Source organism: Nycticebus coucang, chromosome 23 (assembly GCF_027406575.1).
Source record: "Nycticebus coucang isolate mNycCou1 chromosome 23, mNycCou1.pri, whole genome shotgun sequence".
NCBI classification, from domain to species: Eukaryota; Metazoa; Chordata; class Mammalia; order Primates; family Lorisidae; genus Nycticebus; species Nycticebus coucang.
Window position 1 is genome coordinate 5596555 of NC_069802.1, and position 10018 is coordinate 5606572.

Genomic DNA, 10018 nt, shown 5'->3' on the forward strand with positions numbered 1-10018 from the left:
TGCATTCCCACCAGCAGTGTAGAAGTGTGCCCTTTTCTCCACATCCACGCCAACATCTCTGGTTTGGGGATTTTGTTATGTGGGCTACTCTTACTAGGGTTAGGTGATATCTCAAAGTAGTTTTGTTTTGCATTTCTCTGATGATTAAGGATGATGAGCTTTTTTACATGTGTTTGTAGATCGTGCGTCTGTCTTCTTTAGAGAAATTTCTCTTCAACTCCCTTGCCCACCCTGAGATGGGATCACGTGTTCTTTTCTTGCTAATATGTTTGAGTTCTCTGTGGATTCTGGTTATTAGACCTTTATCCGAGGTATAACCTGCAAATATTTTCTCCCATTCTGAGGGCTGTCTGCTTGCTTTACTTACTATGATTTTGGCTGTGCAGAAGCTTTTTAGTTTGATCAGGTCCCAGTAGTATATTTTTGATACTGCTTCAATTGCCTGGGAAGTCCTCCTCATAAAATATTCACCCAGGCCGATTCCTTCAAGAGTTTTCCCTGCACTTTCTTCAAGTATTTGTATAGTTTCGTGTCTTAAGTTTAAATCTTTTATCCAGCGAGAGTCTATCTTAGTTAAGGGTGAAAGGTGTGGGTCCAGTTTCAATCTTCTACAGGTTGCCAGCCAGTTCACCCAGCACCATTTGTTAAATAGGGAATCTTTTCCCCACTGAATGTTTTTAATTGGCTTGTCAAAGATCAAATAACAGTAAGTAGCTGGATTCATCTCTTGGTTCTGTATTCTGTTCCAGATATCTACTTCTCTGTTTTTGTGCCAATGCCATGCTGTTTTGATCACTATCGATTTATAGTAGAGTCTCAGCTCTGGTAGCGTGATTCCTCCTGCTGTGTTTTTATTGCTGAGTAATGTCTTGGCTGTTTGAGTTTTTTTCTGATTCGATATAAAATGAAGTATTATTTTTTCAAGATCTTTTTTTTTTCCTCAAACTTTTTTTTTTTTTTATTGTTGGGGATTCATTGAGGGTACAATAAGCCAGGTTACACTGATTGCAATTGTTAGGTAAAGTCCCTCTTGCAATCATGTCCTGCCCCATAAAGTGTGACAAACACCAAGGCCCTACCCCCCATCCTCCGGCCCTCTTTCTGCTTCCCTCCCCATAACCTTAATTGTCATTAATTGTCCTCATATCAAAATTGAGTACATAGGATTCATGCTTCTCCATTCTTGTGATGCTTTACTAAGAATAATGTCTTCCACTTCCATCCAGGTTAATACGAAGGATGTAAAGTCTCCATTTTTTTTAATAGCTGAATAGTATTCCATGGTATACATATACCACAGCTTGTTAATCCATTCCTGGGTTGGTGGGCATTTAGGCTGTTTCCACATTTTGGCGATTGTATATTGAGCTGCAATAAACAGTCTAGTACAAGTGTCCTTATGATAAAAGGATTTTTTTCCTTCTGGGTAGATGCCCAGTAATGGGATTGCAGGATCAAATGGGAGGTCTAGCTTGAGTGCTTTGAGGTTTCTCCATACTTACTTCCAGAAAGGTTGTACTAGTTTGCAGTCCCACCAGCAGTGTAAAAGTGTTCCCTTCTCTCCACATCCATGCCAGCATCTGCAGTTTTGAGATTTTGTGATGTGGGCCATTCTCACTGGGGTTAGATGATATCCCAGGGTTGTTTTGATTTGCATTTCTCTAATAGATAGAGATGATGAACATTTTTTCATGTGTTTGTTAGCCATTCGTCTGTCATCTTTAGAGAAAGTTCTGTTCATGTCTCTTGCCCATTGATATAAGGGATTGTTGGCTTTTTTCATGTGGATTAATTTGAGTTCTCTCTAGATCCTAGTTATCAAGCTTTTGTCTGATTGAAAATATGCAAATATCCTTTCCCATTGTGTAGGTTGTCTCTTTGCTTTGGTTATTGTCTCCTTAGCTGTACAGAAGCTTTTCAGTTTAATGAAGTCCCATTTGTTTATTTTTGTTGTTGTTGCAATTGCCATGGCAGTCTTCTTCATGAAGTCTTTTCCCAGGCCAATATCTTCCAGTGTTTTTCCTATGCTTTCTTTGAGGATTTTTATTGTTTCATGCCTTAAATGTAAGTCCTTTATCCATTTTGAATCAATTTTTGTGAGTGGGGAAAGGTGTGGGTCCAGTTTCAGTCTTTTACATGTAGATATCCAGTTCTCCCAACACCATTTATTGAATAGGGGGTCTTTCCCCCAAGGTATGTTCTTGTTTGGTTTATCAAAGATTAGGTGGTTGTAAGATGTTACTTTCATTTCTTGGTTTTCAATTCAATTCCAAGTGTCTATGTCTCTGTTTTTGTGCCAGTACCATGCTGTCTTGAGCACTATGGCTTTGTAGTACAGACTAAACTCTGGTATGCTGATGCCCCCAGCTTTATTTTTATTACTAAGAACTGCCTTAGCTATACGGGATTTTATCTGGATCCATACAAAAAGCAGAATCATTTTCTCCAAATCTTGAAAGTACGATGTTGGTATTTTGATAGGAATGGCATTGAATAGGTAGATTGCTTTGGGAAGTATAGACATTTTAACAATGTTGATTCTTCCCGTCCATGAGCATGGTATGTTCTTCCATTTGTTAATATCTTCTGCTATTTCCTTTCTGAGGGTTTCATAGTTTTCTTTATAGACGTCCTTCACCTCCTTCGTTAGGTATATTCCTAGGTATTTCATTTTCTTTGAAACAATGGTGAAGGGAGTTGTGTCCTTAATTGGCTTCTCATCTTGACTGTTATTAGTGTATACAAAGGCTACTGACTTGTGGACATTGATTTTATATCCGGAAACATTACCGTATTTTTTGATGACTTCTAGGAGTCTTGTGGTTGAGTCTTTGGGGTTCTCTAAGTATAAGATCATGTCGTCAGCAAAGAGGGAGAATTTGACCTCCTCTGCTCCCATTTGGATTCCCTTTATTTCCTTGTCTTGCAGAATTGTATTGGCTAGAACTTCCAGCACTATGTTGAATAGTAAAGGTAACAGAGGACAACCTTGTCTGGTTCCAGTTCTAAGAGGAAAAGCTTTCAGTTTTACTGCATTCAGTAAAATATTGGCTGTGGGTTTGTCATAGATAACTTCAATCACTTTTAGAAATGTGCCACCTATGCCTATACTCTTCAGTGTTCTAATTAGAAAAGGATGCTGGATTTTACCAAATGCTTTTTCTGCATCTATTGAGAGGATCATGTGATCTTTATTTTTGCCTCTGTTAATATGGTGGATAATGTTTATGGACTTGTGTATGTTAAACCAGCCTTGCATCCCTGGGATGAAGCCTACTTGATCATGATGAATGACTTTTTTGATGATAAGCTATAATCTATTGCCTAGGATTTTGTTGAGAATTTTTGCATCTATATTCATGAGTGAGATTGGTCTGAAATTCTCCTTTTCGTTTGGGTCTTTTCCTGGTTTTGGTATCAGGTTGATGTTTGCTTCATAGAATGTGTTGGGGAAGATTCCTTCTTCCTCAAGTTTTTGGAATAATTTCTGCAGTACAGAAATAAGCTCTTCCCTGAAGGTTTGATAGAATTCTGGAGTGAAGCCATCTGGACCAGGGCATTTTTTGGTTGGAAGATTTTTTATTGTTTCTTTGATCTCAGTGCTTGAAATTGGTCTGTTCAGGAGCTCTATTTCTTCCTGGCTGAGTCTAGGGAGAGGGTGTGATTCCAAATATTGATCCATTTCCTTCACATTGTCAAATTTCTGGGCATAGAGTTTCTGGTAGTATTCAGAGATGATCTCTTGTATCTCTGTGGGATCAGTTCTTATTTCCCCTTCATCATTTCTGACTGAGGTTGCTAGAGATTTTACTTTTCTATTCCTCGTTAGTCTGGCCAATGGTTTATCTATTTTATTTTTTTTTTCAAAAAACCAACTCCTTGTTTCATTAATTTTCTGAATGATTCTTTTGTTTTCAATTTCATTGATCTCTGATTTGATTTTGGATATCTGTTTTCTTCTACTGAGTTTAGGCTTATGTTGTTCTTCTTTTTCCAATTCCATAAGATGGCTTGTGAGATTGTTGATGTGTTCTCTTACTGTTTTTTGAATGTAGGCATCTAAAGCGATGAATTTTCCTCTCAAAACTGCTTTTACAGTATCCCACAGGTTTTGGTAGCTTGTGTCTTCATTGTTGTTATGCTCAAGGAAGTTAATGATTTCCTGTTTTATTTCTTCCTGCAGCCATCTGTTATTCAACAGAAGATTGTTTAATTTCCATGCTTTTGTGTGGAGTCGAGCATTTTTGTTACAGTTGATTTCCAACTTTTGTGCCTTATCGTCTGAGAAGATACAAGGTAAAATTTCAATTCTTTTGATTCTGTTGATATTTGTTTTGTGTCCCAGGATATGATCAATTTTGGAGAATGTTCCATGGGGTGATGACAAGAATGTATATTCTTTATCTTTGGGATGGAGTGTTCTATATGCGTCTATAAGCACAGTTGTTCTAGGGTCTCATTTAAATCTCTTATATCTTTGTTTAATTTCTGTTTAGAGGATCTGTCCAGCTCTGTAAGAGGAGTGTTAAAGTCCCCTGTTATTATGGTATTATCAGATATCCTATTGCTCAGACTGAGTAAGGTCTGTTTCAAGAATCTGGGAGCATTTAAATTGGGTGTATAAATATTTAGCATTGAAATGTCTTCTTGTTGTATTTTTCCCTTGACCAATATAAAGTGACCATCTTTGTCTTTTTTGACTTTAGTTGCTTTAAGTTCACATGTATCTGAAAATAAGATTGCAACTCCTCTTTTCTTCTGAATTCCATTTGCCTGAAAAATTGTCTTCCAACCCTTGACTCGGAGCTTTAATTTGTCTTTTAAAGCCAGGTGTGTTTCTTGCAGACAGCAAATGGATGGCTTGTGTTTTTTAGTCCAGTCAACCAATCTATGTCTCTTCAGTGGGGGAATTCAAGCCATTAACATTTATTGAGATAATTGATAAGTGTGGTAGTATTCTATTCATCTTATTTTGTGAGAGTCCATTGCTTAGTTTTATCTTTTGCATCAGTGTGGAAGTTAGGTTCTGTCCTTTAATTTTTGAGTTCTTACTTTGCTGCTGATCCATTGTGGTGGTCAGTGTGCAGAACAGGTTGAAGTATTTCCTGTAGAGCTGGTCTTGTTGTGGCGAATTTCCTCAATGTTTGTATATCCATAAATGATTTGATTTCTCCGTCAATTTTTAAGCTTAGCTTAGCAGGGTACAGAATTCTGGGCTGGAAATTGTTCTGTTTAAGTAGATTAAAGGTAGATGACCATTGTCTTCTTGCTTGGAAAGTTTCATTAGAGAAGTCTGCGGTCACTCTGATGGATTTGCCCCTGTAGGTCAACTGGCACTTACTCCTGGCAGCTTGCAGAATCTTTTCTTTTGTCTTGACTTTGGACAGGGTTATCACAATGCGTTTTGGAGAAGCTCCGTTAGAGTTGAGGCAACCTGGGGTCCAATATCCTTCTGAAAGCAGTGTGTCAGAGTCTTTGGTGATATTTGGGAAATTTTCTTTTATAATATTCTCTAGGTTGGCTTCCATTCCTCTGGGGCATTCTTCTTCCCCTTCTGGGATTCCTATAACTCGTATGTTGGAACGCTTCATAAAGTCCCATAATTCTGACAGTGAACATTCTGCTTTCTCTCTCTTCTTTTCTGCCTCTTTTACTATCTGAGTTATCTCAAGAACTTTGTCTTCTACCTCTGAAATTCTTTCTTCTGCATGGTCTAACCTGTTGCTGATACTTTCCATTGCATCTTTAAGTTCCCTAATTGACTGTTTCAGTTCCTTCAGCTCTGCTATATCCTTTTTATATTCTTCATATCGTTCATCTCTTATTTGATTCTGTTTTTGGATTTCCTTTTGGTTATTTTCCACTTTATTAGCAGTTTCCTTCATTGTTTTCATCATTTCTTTCATTGTTTTCAACATGTGTATTCTAAATTCCCGTTCTGTCATTCCTAACATTTCTTTATAGGTGGAATCCTCTGCAGTAGCTACCTCATGGTCCCTTGGCCGGGTTGTTCTGGACTGGTTCTTCATGTTGCCTGGAGTTTTCTGCTGATTCTTCCTCATGAGTGATTTCTTTTATCTGTTTCCTTGCCCTAATTTTCCTTTCACTACCTCTTGCTCTTTAAGTTCTCGTGCCTGTGGACTAAGGGTTCTATGAGTTCTTTTGGTACAGGACCAGAAGGGTGAGAAGGTTGAAGAGCAAGAAAGGGATGAAAGAAAGGAGGACCGAGTGATAAGAAAAAAAAAATAGAGAAAGGAAAGGGTGGATAAAAGGAATATTGACAAAAAGAAGAGAGGCACAGAAAGAGGGAGACAGAGCAATATAAGTGTACACTAGGGTACTTTGACACAACCTTGAAAAAAAACCACCTTCTGTGGGTGCCCAGTTGGGTGGTTCCTTTGAGGTCAGCAGGTCTTTGCTAACCTGATCAGGCACAGTACCCCACTTCCACCAAGTAGAGAGGAAAGACAAAAATGCTATAAATCAAACCAAAACAAGCAAACAGAAAACTTTATGGGATAAAATTGGGTGAAAAACCAAATAATAGCAGTAGAAACGCTAGCAAAAATGAAGTTCTATTTATTAAAAAAGGCAGCAATGGGAAATTATAATTAAATGAGAAAAATTGAGAAAGAAAAAGGATCTGTATGGGAAAGGTTGAAATTAAAAAAAAAAACACATCAACAACATCAAAATAAACAAAAAAACAACCAAACCAAAAAAAAAAAAAAAAAACACAACCAAAAACAAAGCAGTATGTATATGTTGTTGAATATTGTCTGGGCAACACGTGGTCTTCTGGGGTATGAGATGTTAATTACAGTTCTGATACGACTGGAGGCTGCTGATTTCTCAAACCCCAGAAGGTAGACACCCTAAATCTTTCTTCAGCCCACTTAAAAGGCACTTTGAACTTGTAAACTTGCTGAGCAGAACCTTTCTCAGGAAAGTGCTTGTCACTGGAATCACTGCTGAAGTGGCTATCCACTTACCCAGTGTGCCAAAACCGGTCTCACTCTGCCCCTGAGGGTTAGGGCTGCAAGGCGGCTCAGACCCCACCCTTAGGCTACTTGGTCACTGGGTTACCAGCTCCCACCCCATTCTAGCTCTGTGACCCTGAGGGTGGAGCTTGCTGCGGCAGATGGCTCACAATGGCTCCCTGTGGCCCACAGCCAAACACTGTTGGCTCCGTCTGGCTCAGCGGCTCAGACGGGGGCCCTAGACAATAGCCAAAGTTCTCTGCACTCCCGCTTAGGCTCTCCCCAAGGCAGTTCAACTGAGTGCCAAGTCCAAAGACAGCAAAACAGTTCATAGGGGGTGGCGCCTGTGGCTCAGTTGGTGGGTCGCCGGCCCCATATACCGAGGGTGGCGGGTTCGGGCCTGGCCCCGGCCAAACTGCAACAAAAAAATGGCCGGGCGTTGTGGTGGGCGCCTGTAGTCCCAGGTGCTTGGGAGGCTGAGGCAAGAGAATCGCTTAGGCCCAGGAGTTGGAGGTTGCTGTGAGCTGTGTGTGGCCACGGCACTCTACCGAGGGCCATAAAGTGAGACTCTGTCTCTACAAAAAAAAAAAAAAATAGTTAAAAAAAAAAAACAACAACAAAAAAAAACAGTTCATAGGGAAGGCCTTTCCGGTTTGCAGTCTCGCTGCTACTGAACTTACGGTTGCAGGCTGGTTTAGACCGATTGAACACATGCGGCCACTTGCCATTTTTCCACTGTTTTAGTCCTCCTCTTGGTGTCCAGAAGTCTCTTGGCGACTCCCTGTATCCTCACAGGGGTGATGATAGGCAGATCCTACCAGCCAGAGATGCCTGGAGTCCTATCTCCCCAGCATCACGGTGCCCAGATGCAAGGAAGCTGTTACTCGGCCGCCATCTTGCTCTCCCTGATTTTTTGAAGATGTTTAAAATGGGACAATGGAGCTTTAATAGGAATTGCATTAAAATTATATATTGCTTTGGGTAGTATAGACATTTTAACAATGTTGATTCTTCCCAGCCATGAGCATGGTATGTTTTTCCATCTGTTAACATCTTCAACTATTTCTTTTCTCAAAGTTTCATAGTTCTCTTTGTAGTCATCTTTCACATCCTTTGGTATACTCCCAGATATTTCATCTTCTTTGGCACTACTGTGAAAGAAATAGAGTCCTTGACTGTTTTTTTGGCTTGGTTATTTTTGGTATATACAAAGGCTACAGATTTATGGGTGTTGATTTTGTATCCTGAGACATTGCTGTATTCCTTGATCACTTCTAAAAGTTTTGTAGCAGAATCCCTAGTGTTTTCCAGATATACAATGATATCATCTGCGAAGAGTGAAAGTTTGATCTCTTCTGACCTTATGTGGATACCCTTGAACGCCTGTTCTTCCCTAATTACAATGGCTAAAACTTCCTTTACAATGTTAAAGAGCAATGGAGACAATGGCCAACCTTGCCTGGTTCCTGATCTAAGTGAAAATGATTTCAATTTAACTCCATTCACTATGATATTGGCTGTGGGTTTGCTGTAGATGGCATCTATTAGTTTAAGAAATGTCCCGTCTATACTAATTTTCTTAAGTGTTCTGATCATGAAGGGATGCTGGATATTATCAAAAGCTTTTTCTGCATCAATTGAAAGAATCATATGGTCCTTATTTTTTAGTTTGTTTATTTGCTGAATTACCTTTATGTAATTCTTTATTTATAGAATTATAAATTCTTTATTTATAGAATTACATATTGTAATATTTGTAATTAAATTCTTTATTTATAGAATTACATATATTGAACCAGCCTTGAGACTCTGGGATAAATCCCACTTGGTCGTGGTGTATGATTTTTTTGATGTGTTGTTGGATTTTGTTTGTTAGGATCTTACTGAGTATTTTAGCATCACTATTCCTTAGTGATATTGATCTATAATTTTCTTTTCTTGTTGGGTCTTTCCCTGGTTTGGGGATCCAGGTGATGTTTGCTTCATAGAATGTGTTGGGTAATATTCCTTCTTTTTCTTTATTTTGGAAGAGGTTTAGTAATATAGGTAGTAGTTCTTCTTTAAAGGTTTAGTAGAATTCTGACATAAAGCCATCTGGTCCTGGGCTTTTCTTTTTAGGGAGATTTTGTGTAGTTGATGCTATTTCAGAAGTTGATATAGGCCTGTTCAAAATTTCCACTTTGTTCTGGCTAAGTCTTGGTAGGTGGTGTACTTCCAGGTATTGGTTGATTTCTTTCAGATTTTCATATTTCTGAGAGTAGAGTTTCTTGTAGTATTTGTTAAGGATTTTTTTGAATTTCTGAGGTGTCTGTTGTTATTTCATTGTTACCATTTCTGATTGATGAAATTAGGGATTTTACCCTTTTTTTCGTGGTTTGGTTGGCCAAAGGTTTATCTATTTTATTGATCTTTTCAAAAAACCAACTTCTGGATTTATTGATCTGTTGTATAATTCTTTTGTTTTCAGTTTCATTTAATTCTGCTCTGATTTTGGTTATATCTTTTCTTCTGCTGGGTTTGGGGTTGGAGTGTTCTTCCTTCTCCAGTTGCTTGAGATGTCCCATTAAGTTATTAACTTCCTCTCTTTGTATTTTCTTGAGGAAGGCTTGCAGTGCTATAAATTTCCCTCTTAGGATTGCCTTTGCAGTATCCCAGAGGTTCTGGTAATTCACGTCTTGATTGTTGTTTTGTTCCAAAAATTTGGTGATTTCCTTCTTAACCTCATCTACAATCTATCTATCGGAATGTTGTTTATCTTCCATGTTTTTTATGGGTATGCAGGTTCCTGTTGTTATTGAGTTCAACTTTTATTCCATGATGGTCTGAGAAGATGCAAGGAATAATTTCTATTTATTTAAATTTGCTGAGGTTAGGTTTGTGGCCTAGGATGTGGTCGATTCTGGAGCATGTTCTGTGGGCTGATGAAAAGAGTGTGTATTCAGTTTTATTGGGAGGAAATGTTCTGTAGATGTTGAATGGTTAATTTTAAATCTAAATTTTTTTTGCTTAGCTTCTTTTTGGACGACCTATCCAGCACT